The 16,501-nt window shown below is 40.8% G+C and overlaps 1 pseudogene; it reads right to left on the reverse strand.

Annotated features, from left to right (window-relative positions):
- Positions 1 to 822: 822 nt before the first annotated feature.
- LOC133779623 (uncharacterized) lies at positions 823 to 8,529 on the reverse strand (annotated as a pseudogene).
- Between the last annotated feature and the right edge of the window lie 7,972 nt (positions 8,530 to 16,501).

The raw sequence follows: 16,501 nt of genomic DNA on the forward strand, positions 1-16,501 counted from the left end.
ATATTAAATATTAATATACTTAATTATGTTAGTTTATATTGGTTCTCATTTAGTATATGTTATTACTATTGTTGTTGTTTTGATGCTAAGTTAGCACTTTGGAGATATTTATGTTGTTGTTTTCATGATATATTAGTACTTTAGTTATTTGTTTGAGACTTGTTAGTTTTAAATTTTAATGGTTGTGTTGTAAACTTAATATTTCAGTTGTAAATGCATCATGTTAAGGACTTAATGTGGTAATTTAAAGCTCTTAATGTAGAATTATTACTAAATATTGTTAGATTTTTGTATGATTTTTTCTATAATTTTTTTTGTTAATCTTTTTAATATTAAAATTCAAGTTAAGAGTGTTGCAAAAAAATTTCAAATTAAGAGATAAAAAAAGTTGATTAAAGAAATCGATCCAATCCAATTATAATTGGATTGGATTTTGATACTAAATTGGATTAGAATGGATGTTCATTTCTAACATCCAACCATTAATTAGATTAGATTGGTTAGAGGCAAAAATATTTTATGGGATTGGATGAGCACTCATATTTATGTCATTCTTTAATATGTAATATTATTTATTTATTTAAAATTTATACGACAATGATACAAATTTAATAAAGATAATTAATAAATTCTATAAATAAAACTAAGCAAATTTTCATTGCATAATGCTTGTATCTAGTATATATATAGCGAGTGTAATAGTACCTAGTAGAAAGTATTTTAACTAGAGTACTCATCAATAAAAATAGTAACGTAGCTAGTTAATAGGTATATCTCTAATCCATATTGACATATTTATCGATATAGCTTCATTCCAACATGTTACAAAATATGTATATTATCTTGAGAGAAAACAGTGCAATAGACTGAAGACACATCCAAATCCTCTTCTTCTGCAAGCCTTTGAACTTCGAGCTGAACTCTAGGTCCTCCCACTGTATTTGGGTCCAAAAGATAGCAAGCTACCTCAACCACACTCTCGCCATGAGCAAGTGCCACTGCCTGCACTGAAGCTAGGCTTCCTCCTCTTCCACTCACTTGCCTCGCAATCCCTCGAACCCCCACCAGATCGGTGGTGATGACAGGAATGTTGAAGCTGTCAACCCATGGGGTTACCCCTATTACAACCATACCTTTTCCTGGATCCACTTGATCAGGACCCTCATCAAGTTTTAGTGCTAATGACTCTTGGTTTAGTCCTCCAGCCCATTGGCTCTCATTGAAGTTTGGCATGAAATAACCCAATTCTCTTCTGATTGCATCAACCATTTTCCTCTTCATGTGCTGCTCCATATAACAGACTAGGGACTGTAACACACACACATGTATATATGTAGTATATACATTACAAATAATGTGTCATCAAACATGGAACTTATTAAGGATTGAGCTAAAAATATAGTTTTAGATTAGGATAACCTTGGAATTTTGTTCCAATGTCGCGAGCGACGGCCTTGGCGAGCCAAGCATCGTGGTTAATGTAGACGTTTTAGCTATTTGGTCAAGTCAGCCTTAGTACTCTCTTGTATTGGTTATTTGCAATGCTTGTATTGACTACTTTGTACTGAACTATAGGAAAGTAATATTGTGAGCAAAAGAATGTTCTAGAGAGTGTAAAATATATGTACTACGTGTAAAGATCATAAAGGTTGATCATTATGATGTAACAGTGAGAAGATACTATGAATAGAAGATAAAACCCTCAGCCAAAATTGAGTTGAGTGTGCACACCAAATTTACTGTTCCATTGAATTCTTAACTTGGTATCAGATGCCTCTCCGGCCAATGCCAACATGTCCTCCTTTGATGACTCCTCTGCTCCTGGTGTCGCTGTCTCTGCCACGGGGTCTGCTCCATTCCCTACTCCTATTGTTTCGAGCCCCTCGGCGCCTCTTGCTGCTGCTACCATCGGTCTCCTATCCCTTGGCGCCAACTCCAACTCAGCTCCGGCCTCACCTTTTGGAAGTACTCTCAATCAACCTTTTGTACTCAAATTGGATCGCAACAACTTTTCTCTGTGGAAAACTATGGTTTCCACCATCATTCAGGGGAATCGTTTGTTTGGGTATCTCGATGGTACTGTTCCCGGCCCCCCCGCTTTTCTTCCTCAGCTTGTCTCTGCCAGTGATGGTACACTGAGCTCCGAAACCATACCCAACCCAGCATATGAGAACTGGATCGCCAATGATCAGTTACTCATGGGATGGTTATACAAGTCTATGACCGAGCTTATTGCCTTGGAAGTTATGGGCTATCTCACTACTGCTAGCCTTTGGCAAGCCCTTGACTCACTATACGGTGCTTACTCCAAATCTTGAATGGATGAGCTACGTAGTCTTTTGCAAACCACTCGGAAAAGAAGCATGTTGATGCCTGATTACTTGCGGCAAATGCGGATTTGGGCTGATAGCTTAGCCCTTGCAGGTGAATCTTATCCCCTTCTTCATTTGTTGACTAAGATTTTAAATGGCCTTGGTTCAGAATATATGTCCATTGTTGTGCAATTGGAGGCCAAAGCTTGTTTAGGGATCACTTGGCAGGGACTTCAAAATACCCTTCTCAGCTTTGATAATCATTTGGAACGTTTGAGTATCCTCTCTTCTGCATCCTGACTCCTGAAGGATCCCACTGCCAATTTGGCCAACAAGACTCCCCCCCCCCCCTTCTCCATCAGCTTGACGACCCCATCAATTTGGCCCTCGCTTTCCTTCTTCTGGTCGTGGTGACAGGGGCGGTGCATCTCGCACTCGTGGATGCGGAGGACGATCTCCTGGCCATAACTCATGTCCCACCTGCCAAGTTTGTGGCAAATATGGACACTCTGCCTGTAACGACCCGAAATTACTAATAAGGCTTAAGGGCCTTGATTAGCGTGCCGGGAGGGCATAATTGGAGGTTAAGAGAATTAATGGTAAGAAAGTATGAATATGGGTACTGGATAAGTAGGCGGGCCCTGTTTGGCTGATAAGGGCTTAATCATAATTTTTGCCCGTTAGGGCATAAACGTGATTGTGTGTAATAAATTGTTGAGATCACATTATTATGTGGATAGGTAGATATTTATATATATGTATATATGTGCGTGTTTGTAGCTTTCGGCACGAGGCGATCCTAGGGAGCAAGTAGCAGGAAAGTCACAACGGGGCTTAATAGTTGACTTTGGATAAGTCAGGGGTATTATAGGTATCGGGTGGTAATTTAGACTATCGGGTTATGAAAATAAATATATGGAGATATATTTAAGGTTAGGAAGTCTAGGCGGGAATATTGGGGAACTTTACCATTTTGCCCTCGGGGTTGTTTCCGGCACCCCGAGGCTCGGGATTGACTTAATGGGATAAAGAATAGACTTGGTTAAAACAGAAGCTAGTGGAAAAGAAGATTAGACTGACTCTTTTTCTCTCTCCCTCTTCTCTCTCAAGGAAACTTGGAAGAACAAAAGGAAAGCAGAGGAATTTGGAGGATTTAGGCTAGGATTTTAGAGGATTTCAGTGGGGATTCAAAGGCTTAGCTCAAGGATTATCCAAGGAACATTTAATCAAAGCCAAGGTGAAAATCAAACTGTGTTTTTGAGGTTAGAAACTCTGAGTTTTTCTGAGTAGTAAGATAATTGTAATTTTGATGTTTAAGGTTGAATTGAAGCTAGAAACTTGGGAATTAGCTGGGGTTCTGCCTAGAGAAGGGGTTCAGCTGAAGAGGTAAACTTTAATTCATGATTTAGAAGCTTAAATTTGAGTTTTGTATGGTTGGTCTTAGTGTTTGAAGTTCTTGAGTTTCAGAGATTGAAACATGGATTGCAATGATTTTTAGGTTGGGTTTCCTGTTGAATTATACTATTAAAGTTATCTTAAAAGTGTTGGGAATGATTGATATTGTAATAGAGAGCTTTGGGATGATTTTGGGTAAGGTTTAGATGTTGGAAATGGTGGAAATTCTGGGCTCGAAGGGAAGGGCCGCATCTCTGCTCTAGAGCGCTGCGGCCCTAGGATGAAGATGAGCCAGGAGGGCTCGGCCAAGGGTGAGCGCTGCGGCGCCCAAGGCAAGGGCCGCAACGCGTGTCTTCTTCCAGGGGTGGCCTTGGTTCTGTTTTAGGTCAGGGCCGCGGCTAGGCTTCAGCTCGGGAATCTAGCCTATAATGCTCAGGAACGAATTCCCCACCGTGCTTGGTGGAATTTGATGTCCCGAAAGTTAGAGTTTTACCCGACGATCTTTATTTGAATATGAATGGAATCCATTATCTTGGTTGTGACTAGGTGATAAGCTAGGGCTCGGGGAACGGATCGTGCTCGGGGGTCATCATTCTTAATTAAAGCACTTGGAATTAAGGTAAGAAAACTGCACCTTTGTAGGTGGATAGGATGGGACTAAGTGTTCCCTATATTTGATTGTATTGTTATATGAATATGTTGGGACTAAGAGTTCCCTAAAACTATATGAGTGTCATGAGGTGGTATTATGCCACTGGGACATGCGATAAACGACCTGAGGGTGCCGAAATCAATACTTGCGCACATGGCGCGGCTCGGACACTGGTATCCGAGGACAGCTTATTAATCACTGGGCTCGGTTAAGCTGGCCGGAGTCAGTGGGTATGTCACTGGGCTTGGCCTAAGCGAGCCAAAAGCAGTGAATTAAACAGAGGGTACGGCTTGCGGGCATTAACCCTAGTTACTGCTTGACATATGTTCTATTGTTGAATATTGTGTATGACTTAATGAGTATTTGGAGTTGAATTATTGGTTATTGACCAGTGTGCTGCCTTGAATGTATTTTATGGTTTGCTGGTAACTGATTAATGCCTTGTAATTATTTGGATTATGCTATATGAGCTGTTTAGCTGCTAATACTGTTATGTTATGATGTTATGTTTTCTTGCTGAGCCTCGGCTCACGGGTGCTACGTGGTGCAGGTAATGCAAGTTGACCATGGGTTGGAGAGCTCTGGGGGCGATGTGTACATTGTCAGCTACTCGGCCACCACGGTCGAGGGATTGTACAGGGACGGGAACCTTAACCGTAAATTTTTCCATTAGAGTGGCTTGGTTATTTATTCGTTAGCGAGAATTTTGTATTTACGTTATTTAAACCTGGTTTTGGGATCCCATGTGTCAAACATGTATTTTTTGTAAAATTTAATCGTTTATAACTAAAATTCTTTTTAACCTAACTTGTTATGTCATTGGTTACACATTTTGATTTAAATGACTTGATTAGCAAGTCTTGCACTATTCCAAACACACAGTGTAACGGTCTTGGTTATCCAGGGTGTTACACTGCCGCTGTTTTCTGCAATCGTTTCATTGAAGCGTTCATGGGATCCGATCCTCGCATCGTTCAGTCCTCTTCAATTTCCCCTCATACTACTTATGTTGCATCTTCTGATGCTCTTGATCATGATGCCTAGTTTCTTGACAGTGGTGCTAGCAACCACTTGACCCCAGACATTGACAATCTACAACAACCCTCTGCTTATGGTGGTAAGGACAAGTTGACTATTGGTGACGGTACTGCTCTTCCCATCTCTCATATTGGTTATGGTTTTTTATCCACTATTTCTTATAATTCTCTTGAGCTTAAAAACCTCTTACTTGTCCCTCAAATTACCAAAAACTTGCTAAATGTTTCACAACTTACTTCTGATCACAATGTCCTAATAGAATTTCATTCTCATGTTTGTTATGTCAAGGACAAAATCACAGGGTAGGTATTGCTGCTAGGTACCCCTAAAGATGGCTTATACAAGATCCAACCAGTCACTCCAGCTAACCATTTTACACCAGCTACATCACCCATACACTCACACTTGTCTAGTTGTCTGTCTACTGTCTTCAATGTAAATCGATCTGTGATTGATGAGTCTTCCTTGTCCATAAGAGAAGTATGGCATAGGCGTTTAGGCCATCCTTCTCCAAGATTTTTAACTAAAGTACTTACTTCTTCAAATGTGCACATTCAAATTAATGAAACAGACTGGTTTTGTGATGCTTATCAGCTGGGCAAATCTCATTGTTTTCCATTTAAAAGCTCATCCAGTAGAGCTAACTCTGTACTAGAACTCATTCACACTGATCTTTGGGGCCCTGCCCCTATTATGTCCAATACAAATTTTTGGTTCTATGTTCACTTCATAGATGATTTCTCCAGGTACATGTGGTTGTATCCGTTGAAGGCAAAATCTGATGCTCTTCAAGCCTTTATTCAATTCAAACAGTTGGTACAAAACCAGTTTAATACCACTATCAAAATCTTAAGGTCTGACTGGGGTGGGAAGTATGCCCTTTTAACCAAACTTTTGTGTGATAGTGGGATCATATTTCAGCAAGCTTGTCCTGACACCACTTCTCAAAATGGTCACGCTGAGCGTAAACATCATCACATTGTTGACATGGGTCTTACATTATTGGCTCAAGCTTCCATGCCTCGAAAGTATTGGGTTGATGCCTTCCAGACCTCAGTCTATCTTATCAATAGACTACCCACATCAGTTCTTTATTTCAAATCCCTCTTTGAGGTATTATATGGCCGCAAACCCGATTATTCTCTGCTCAAAGTGTTTGGTACTTTCTATTTTCCTTGTTTACGTCCTTACCAGGATCATAAATTCAACTTTTGTTCTGCCAAATGCGTCCATCTGGGGTAAAGTGACACCTTCAAAGGCTACAAGTGTTTAAGCTCTACTGGTAATGTCACCTTTAATGAACGTGAGTTTCCTTTTGCGCAGGGGTTTATGAATACTCACTCACCTGAACAACATGTTGTGCTTACACCCTCGTCTTTGAATACTCTTCCTATCGTCTCGTCTTCCTCTATTCCCACCTCAGCTGCCTCTCAAGATTCCTTGTCCCACACAGCAGCATTGACCTCAACCTCCCACAACACTCCCTCTTCGTTTGTGTTGAAGCATTTCATCAACACACTGAACAAGAGCTTCACACTCAAGGACTTGGGACTGTTGAATTTCTTTCTTGGCATAGCAGCAAAATGAGATGAAACATGATTATATCTTACTCAATCAAAATATGTAGAAGAACTTTTACAGCAGTACAAAATGAACAATCTCAAACCTTGCTCAACACCAATGGCAGTTGGTAAGCCATTGTCTGCTCATGATGGAGAAAAACTGCAAAATCCTACAGTATACAGAAGCTTACTTGGTGCACTACAATATCTATGCCACATTCGGCCTGACATTGCTTATGCAGTCAACAAACTCAGTCAATTCTTGAAGGAACCAACAACTATTCACTGGTGAAATGCCAAGATAGGATTATAGTACTTGAAGGGTACTATTGACTATGGGCTCCATATTGTCATTACCACAAATTTTAATATCATGGGCTACTCAGATGCTGAATAGGCATGCTGCCCAGACGACATAAAATCTATAGCATGATACTGTGTTTACTTTGGTCAGACTCTCATCTCGTGGTCATAAAAAAACAAGCTTTGATTTCAAGATCAAGTATGGAATCAGAATATCGAGCTTTAGCACAAGTCATAGCATAAATTTCATGGATTGAAGCTCTACTCAAGGAATTAAACTTTCCTCTGACAAAAACCTCAATTACCTGGTGTGACAATGTTAGTGCAGCTGCATTGGCTTCAAATCTAGTCTATCATGCGAGGACTAAGCATATAGAACTTGTCGTTCATTTTGTTAGACATAAAGTACTGAAGAAGGAGCTGGAGGTTCGCTATATTTCATTAGTGGATCAAGTGGCAGATTGCTTGAAAAAAGGACTTGCCTCAGAACGACTTAGACATTTTGTTTCCAAACTCAACGTGCAATCTATACGTTTAGTTTGAGGGGTGGTGTAAATTTTTTAGCTATTTGGTCAAATCAGCCTTAGTACTCTCTTGTATTGGTTATTGGAAATGCTTGTATTGACTACTCTGTACTAGACTGTAGGAAAGTAATATTGTGAGCAAAAGAATTTTTCGGAGAGTGTAAAATATTTGTACCACATGTAAAGATCACGAAGGCTGATCATTATGATGTAACAGTAAGAAGATACTATAAATAGAAGATAAACCCTCGGCCTCAAATTTACTGTTCCATTGAATTATTAACTGTTAAGAGATGCTGTGGCCAAGGGATGGAACATAATGTCATCGATTACACCCAACTGAGGGTGAGCCCCAGAGTGGGACTCGAGGCTAGTGGCATTGTAAGCAGCCTCAGCCATGGCCACCACGGTCTGTTGCAGGGAACTACAGACGACATTTCCCGCGCAATTGAGGACCAAGTATGAAATGATAGTGTATGTGACACAATTGTAAGCTCTGTCCTCAAACTTGTTGACGATAATCGATTCTTGATCTCACCGAGCAGCTCTTTCAATGGCGTCCAAAGTGGCTCGATTGCATGATTCAGAGATGAAGACCTTGCAACATAGTAACATCGATTGACCTACTACTGCCGCTTTTTTCTTCTCCATTTTTCCTCACTCAGAAAAACAAAGAAAGAAAGAGAGAAAAAGGCTCTATTTTTCTCATTTAGTACTAAATTTTTTGAGTTTTTCTAGTTAGATCCTTAAATCTGTTAATAAGCTATATATATTTTTTTATTATTGATATTATTGACCGCATTTTTGGTCAACGACGTGAAAACGTCAAAAACGTTAAAACCTTCAAGAGAAATTAAACGACACAGATGATTTTATAGTGGTTCGGCCCCAATGTGATGGTAATAGCCTAATCCACTAAGAGTTATGATTATCTATCTACACTCAAGATCAGATGAACCTGAGTCAACTGAGTTTCTTTAGTGTAGATTACAAGAATACAGAAATTCTCTCAAATACAAGTATTTTCTCTCTCTAGAAAATTCAGATCAAAAGTTCAGCCTTCCAAAAGTCCCCTTTATGATGCCATAAGCCTTGTATTTATAGGCTTAGGATCGTACAGATGATATCCCCATAATCGGGATATTTTATTATTCTCATTATATTTAAATTACAACAATATTCAAAATGTAACATTACACTAAATTTGTGGGATAAATGAGAGATTCCCGCGTATGCCAAGACCGATTCTTGTTGAAGCCGTTTCTGGGAATCTTGACGTAGTCCTCCTCTATCTAGTTGATCCATATCACCTTTAGTCTGGTCGGCCACACCTTTACTAGGCAGTCATGCACGTGACTGGGCAGTCATGCACTTGACTGGACAGTCATGCACTTGACTGGGCAGACATGCACTTAGCTGGTCGGGCATGATCATGACCGATCGGCCAAGTTCATGCCTGGTCGGACAAAGTCATGCCTGGGCAGGCAAGGTCATGCCTAGGCAGACAAGGTCATTCTTGGGCAGACAAGGTCATTCCTGGGTAGACAAGGTCATTCCTGGGTAGACAAACACGCGACTGGTCGGACAAGGTCATGCCTGGTCGGTCATGAAACTTCTCAAGCCAGTCAAAATTCTTCAATGGCCTACTGGGCTACTTCTAAGCCAGGTCACCCATCCATTCCTTGCCACTTGTCATTTGTATTGCCACATCATCATTTTCAAATTTTGGGGATAACATTTGCCCCCCAAGTTTATTATATGATATCTCACATAATAAACTTTTTTCTCCACAGCTGACGGCACTATATAAAAATAATAATTGTTCATCTTCCTGCCATGATGCAGACCACAACTCCACAGACCACGATCACTGCAAATAACTGCTCTGTAATGACCCAACTACTCTAGACTTTTGGACCATTAACGAAACTATACATACAAATCCTTAGTAAAGGTAACATTGCGAAAATACCATAATTTTTATTAGGTAACTTGTAAAAATAAGAGTTACTTACAAAAAATATCAAGAAGGACATGGGATCCCATTGTCTTGAAAACAAAACATAATTTAAAATAAAGGAGTTACATAGAAAGTGTGGAAAAATTACACATAAACCCATAAATAAAAGACTACATCCTCGAAATCGAACTCTTGACTCCTTGAATCCATTCACCATCGATACACAATCTCCAAGCATCCACGAACCTTACCGCCACTAATAGCTATTTTCCTGCACATTTAAACAAAAAGGAATGAGCCTAATGCCCAGCAAGGAAAATCTAACACATACTTCATATACATAAATTTCATAATAAACATAAAGACATAACATAACACTTATTACATACACATAATATAATGGCCATTATTACTTGGGGTCCCATAGACTAAACAAGTCATATGCCCATTAGATTAGTGGGGTCCTACTAGCTAAGTAGGTCATATGCCCATAATCTATTTGGGGCTTGTTAGTCAAATGGGTCATATGCCCAAGCCTACAAACATATCATAACACTTATCATAACATAAGAAACATAAGATAACATATAAAACATATAACATATGCATTTCTATCCTATTTTCCTTACCAAAGTTACCGGGATAAGAGTACAGTGTTGGGACTTTTGGACACTCCTAAAACCATATATAACAGGGTGAGTAGATTGAAGAAAAAGTAATGAAAAGAATGGAAGGAATGGAATGACTAAACCTTTGAGAAACATACTTACCAAAAACTTATGTGTAAGTTCTTAGATTTCCTAACCAAAATAAGAATAAGGTTAGAAGACTGAGTAGAAGACTATAAGAAAGAAAATAACATAATACCAATGAACTAGGGTATAGAAATACCTTGAAGACTTGTAGACAAATCTAAACCTTGAACCGAAATACTATGAAACCTTACTTCCCCAAGTGTTTGATAAGCTTATAATGATCAAGCTTATGATTCCCCAACCCAGGTGTTTACACTCTCACACTCACTTAGCACTTGCAGCCTCTGAACTTAGAGCAAAAGATGAATAATGGCTGGGTACTAGGTCCTATTTATAGAGTTTAGGAATGAAAGGATCTTAATTTTACTTGAATAAAAATAATAGCTTTTTAGGTGAAAATAATTTGAATAATCGTTCAGCAGAGGCTGAAGACTCGTTCAAAAAGGTGCTGGACTTATCAAGAGGTTGAATGGCTGAAAGGAAAAAGAATTCAAATTTTTTTGAAATATACTGAAGGAGACGATATATCTCCCCCCGTAGGCGATATATCGCCTGGGCCAGTATGCCCGAGGCTGTCGTTCATCGTCTCGTGTTTTCCGTATCAACGTGCTGCGATATATCGGCACACGCTGATTAATTAAACACGAAATTACACATTTTTAGCTAAGTTTGAATGGAGTAAACAGCCTTGACTAAGCCCTCAATGTATTCAAAGCTGCTGACTGACCTTATATCATTCAAACTTTACCCCTTATTAAATTTAATCCTCAAAATACTTAATCCTTAATCACCCATTCATAACATGTGCTTAATATCCTATTGGTTCTTATCTAAACCTTATAGTATAATAAATATTATCCTTAATATCAGTCATATTAATCAAACCTTAGGTTAAAATTAATATTCTTAAACTATAGGTTAAACTTAGAAAATCTACAAGTACTACTATGAGTGTCCAAATAATTCCCGGTCTGAACCAAAAATCCACAGTTACAAAGATAATACTATAAATACTATAATACTACTATCTAACTAGCTAAGTAAAGTTCTTGGACTCTACATGCTCATAATCACAGGGAGAAAAAATATCCCAGGAATTCTAAGGGTCCAAATATAAGTGGTAACTCCCACTTTTTCCCTTTAAATAAGCCCCCATAGTTACACATTCCCACTTACACAAGAAAATTAGATTTCAAAAACCCTTCCTGTTCTTTTTTCTCTCTTGGCCGAAACCTCTTGGCTTCTCCTTCTCTTGGCCGAAACTTCAAGGGACTCCAAGGTGAAGCTCTTCATTTCTTCAAGCACTTCTCCAAGAAAATCAAGGGCTCTTCAAAGTTGGGTAAGCCTTCTCTTCCATCTTTACTTGTGTTATTTTTTCCAAAAATTTCATGAAAAAACATGTTGTGGCCGAAACTTTATAGGGGATTTTTTCTTGAATTTGCCCATGAATCTTAGAGATATAATGTGTTTGGTGGCTGTTTTGATGATGTTTGTACTATGGGTAACCCAACATTATCTTCAATTTCATAGGAATTTAAAGAAAAATAGGTCATTCTAACCTAAATCATGAATATGGGTTTTAGGGCTTTTGATGGTATATGTGGTTTCAAGAACATTGAAAAACCTTTCAATTTCCCTACTTTGATCTTGTGATTTTGTGTTTTGGGTGAAAAAATATGTTTGTGATAGGGATTTTAGGCTCTTGCTTTTTCGGAATGGATTTATGGTGAGATTTGGGGTATGGCCGATTGGCCATTGCTTTTTTTTTTTCTTTATAAAAGTGTGGTCCGATCGGACCACATATGAGCTCCTCGGACCAAGAAGCATTTGACCGGACCTTGCCTTGGGCTCCTCAGAGGTGCACGGCTCGGACACATGGGGTTAGGCATGGTCCGCTCGAACCAGGCCCTTTGGCACTCCTCGGACAGGAGCGTGGTAGCTGCTCGGATGGGCAGCCCCTCGGACCCACGGCTACTCGGATATTCGGTGTCTGGTCGAACAAACATTCAGGCGCGCCAGGGGCGTTGGGCTCCTCGGACGCATCTCCTTGGGTGTTTAGGCATCCGAGCGGATGCACCACCCAACTCCCCAGACACGGGTGTCTAGGCGCAGCCCCTCGGCCTCCTTCAGCTCCTCGGACAGCAGCTGCCTAGATGCACCCGATTGGCTCCTCGGATTGGGGGTCCGCTCAGCAACAACTCGGGCTCTTCGGATAGCCCCTTAGGCATGCACACACTGACACTTTTTAGGCACTCTTAGGTACTTTTAGGCACAAAATTTATTTTTTCCCATGCATGCTATATTTTCACTACTTAGATAAATTTTTCTAAGTAGAAAAATAAATTTTGTTCTTGTTGAATTTTATCTGTATGGTTACTCACCTCCCCATTTTTTAATTTTTGTAGATGAATCGCTTTGACTATAGGGGAAGTGACAACCACATGGACTCTGATACATCTATCCCGCAGTCAATCGAGACCCCTCAAAGCAGCGATTCCTCATCAAAGTCTTCCATCAGTCGCACTCCTAAGGATCGCCTCCGCCGCTTCAAGTAGATCCTTCCCCGTTCAGCCTTATACTTCCTCCACGAAGAGCAGTTTCTTCAACAAGTTGAACAGTCGACCATGAAGGTGAAGAAATCCAATAAACTCCCCCAGGACCAAGATCCACAAGTTTCCCGTAGAGTGGTGAAAAAGGTGGTGGAATGCAGTGAGGCCCACACTGCAGCTTCTTCGAGACCACCTCTTCAGGTGTCAAAATCAAGTAATACTCGGACATGAATCACCCAGGAGTTTGCCACCAAGGTCCAGCACTTGGCCGTCCAAAAACCACAGAAGGCAGGAGAAGAAACACCTTCTTGGTTCACTGCCCAGCCTACAAAACTCAATCCCGGGATGTTCGACAAACACATGCAAGCTTTGGGTTTGAGTGGGGTGAACGTGATATGTCCGCGCCCTCACCAGAGAGCCAACAGGCCCGGTGGACCATACTGTGCCTGGTCCAGGCACCATATCCACGCAGGAGCGACACTCCCGCTACACCCTTATTTCTGGTCTGTAGCAGATTATTTCAACGTCTCCCCTTTCCAGATCGTACCGAATGGGATTCAGGCGTTGTCTGCGCTGTATATTCTCTACTCTCTGCAAGGCTGGGATAAGCCTACTCCTCATGAGGTACATTACTTGTTCGACTTCAGGACTAACCCAAGCCATAAGAACACGGGTTTTTTCCATCTCTTTCACAGGCAAAAGGGGGTTAAATACCTTTGTGGTATCGCACACAAGTCGAACCCCGGGAAATACTACACAGAGTATTTCCTCACATCAGACATCAAAACCAAAAATTTGGCTTTTACACATGCGGGTCCGTTCAAGCAACCCTTGCCTACTCAAGAGATGTTCAAGCGAGCAAAGGTGTTGGCTAACATGTGTATTGAGGATAAGGACGTGAAAATTTTGGTTACCGTGGACAACCTTCAGATGGTGGGCCTACTACCGTGTGACCAAAACATCACAGTGGAGAGTACCACTGAGGAGAATAATGCGACCGATCAGTCCAACGCCGGAACTGAGGTGGTGACTGACCATTTTTCTCCTGGGCCATCTCCGCACTCCCGTAGACCAGGTGATCTGGTCATTAGGGAGCCTCAGCTTGAGTATCAGCATAGTCCTGCTATTCCCGCCCAGCCTGGGAAGGGAAAGGCCATCCAGCCTGAGAGGGATCTCAGCTCATCATCTGACGACGAGGACGACTTCCTCAATCAGATCCTCAATTCAGGTCTAGTAGTCATAGCAATATGTTTGATAACTTGGTGATTTGAGAATAATAAAACTGTAGTAGTAATATACTTATCTACATTTTATTATATTTTTTTTCTAATGAATCTTGTGTTTTTCTCTTTCGTAGATCCAGAGATGTTCAGGAACTACATTGCTCCTCCTGCCCCGAAGAGGAAGTCTGGCGAAGGAAGTGGCTCCACTCCCCCGAGCAAGGTCCCGAGGATAGTGCCACCGAGCCAAGGGAGATAACCTAAGGGGTTAGTTACAATCTCGCAGTTGACCCCTTCCTCCCTTCCTCCCTTCCTCCATCAGCGAGCCTAACTCCTCCTCATCCGACCGGCCTGAGCGAGGCACTACGTACTGGTAGTACCATTGGGAGGGGGGCAGTTGATCAGACCCTCCATGACGCTTCAATGATTCAAGGCTTTGAATCCTTCCCTCGACTCAGTGTTGACGTTGTCTTAGAGAGAGGGATTGCTCAGTTGGTGAATGTAAGTGCTCTTTCACAAGATAGTTTGTTACTCATGTTCATACTTTGTAGTAACCTTTTGTTTTTCATGCAGACGCTCATGACCATCTACCATGCCCAGCACCGACCAGTCGACTACAAGGAGTTGATCAAGGTCTTAAATGATCAACTAGTGGAGGCTCGAGCTAAGGTGGATGCTTCTCAATCCAAGTTGGAGCAGTCAGAGAAGACTGTGGCTGAGCAAAATGAGTCTTTTAAGGGGTTGGCTGATGGGAATGATCAACTAACCCAAGCCAACAAGTCACTGACTGATCGACTAGACAGACTAACTCGTGAGAACGAGGGGTTAGCTCGCGAGAACGAGGGACTAATTCGCGAGAATGAGGAGCTGAAGCAGGAGAAGGAAGATGATCTGACTCGCTACGAGGAGACCTGCTTCAACTGTGTTTTATGAGGTGTGGAAGCTAAACAATCCTTTCAACCTCGACTTTCTCACCGAGGAGATTAAGGCAGAGGAGCTTGCCAAATGTGAGGCCAGGGCTGTTGAGGAAGCTGCTAATCCTACCGGCACTACATCTGCTTCCCCTACGCTATCATTCCGATCAGAAGGAGCAGTTGATGTCGAGGAGGGGGTTGATCAACCTACTAGAGCCGACCAGTGATCCCTCATCCTACCAGAGAAGCTTCTGCCCGACCAGACAAGTTGTCGTCCTACCAGCCTTCTATCATACTTTGTTTTGTGTTTTGTTATATATTTTTGCTCGTATGATCGAGCTGTTTGGCATTTGTACTTTACTTTTTCTTGGCTAACTTGAAATATTCTAAGTCTTTTTAGACTTAAAACATTATATGTTTTTTGTGAATAGCAAAGTCACTCTCATGTATGCCTTATATTTTCGCATGAGTACTTAGTTTTCTAACTTAGAAATTCTAAACATTTCATAAGTCCATACTAAGTATACTTTCTCACACTCTTATTGCTCTAACATTTTATGAGCATAACGTTTATTGTCACACGAATATCTGCTTCTAACTTAAAATTTAAAAAATTCCAAGTTACTTAAGCTTTGTCAAACAAGTTAGCTTAATGGCCTTTTTGGACTTCGAAAATTTACAAGTCAGCCTAAAAACAGATATCTTAACGCGTGTTCTTATTGCTTGTGTTAAATTATATACCGATATACCCTATGTGCCCCCCAAGTGATTGAGGGTTGAGAGATCCTTAGTCACTTGCTACTTGACTGAATCTGTTCGAGCAGTTTATCACTCGTGAAACACATAGAATATATGGAAAATATTCGAGCAGTTGAACACTGCTTGAATGTATCGACCAGTTGAACATTGTCCAATTTTACCGACCAGTTGAACACAGTTCGGATAATTAACACACATGCACATTTGTAGCAAGAATCGACCACGCTGCGTGTAGTCTCTTTTATTACTCGTAAATTAAAAAGGAAAAAACGTGTCTAATAACAAGTCTTAAACAACAAAATTGTTCAAAAATAGATGGCTGGTCAGCAAATAACCAGCTCATAATCCAAATTTAAATAACAAGTTACACAACTTGAAATTAAACTACCACTCTGAAAGCGATATTTAGAAATAATATATTCATAGATGCTTGCCGCTCCAGTGGCTCCTTGATCCTAGCACTCCTGCTCAGCATGCTTCTCCCTTGCTTCGTTGCTTTCCTCAGCCAAGTGTGGCCCTCCACATATAGTGTCTAAGTTAAAGTCCACAGGTCCGGGC

This window comes from Humulus lupulus, chromosome 5, assembly GCF_963169125.1.
Source record: "Humulus lupulus chromosome 5, drHumLupu1.1, whole genome shotgun sequence".
Taxonomy (NCBI): Eukaryota; Viridiplantae; Streptophyta; class Magnoliopsida; order Rosales; family Cannabaceae; genus Humulus; species Humulus lupulus.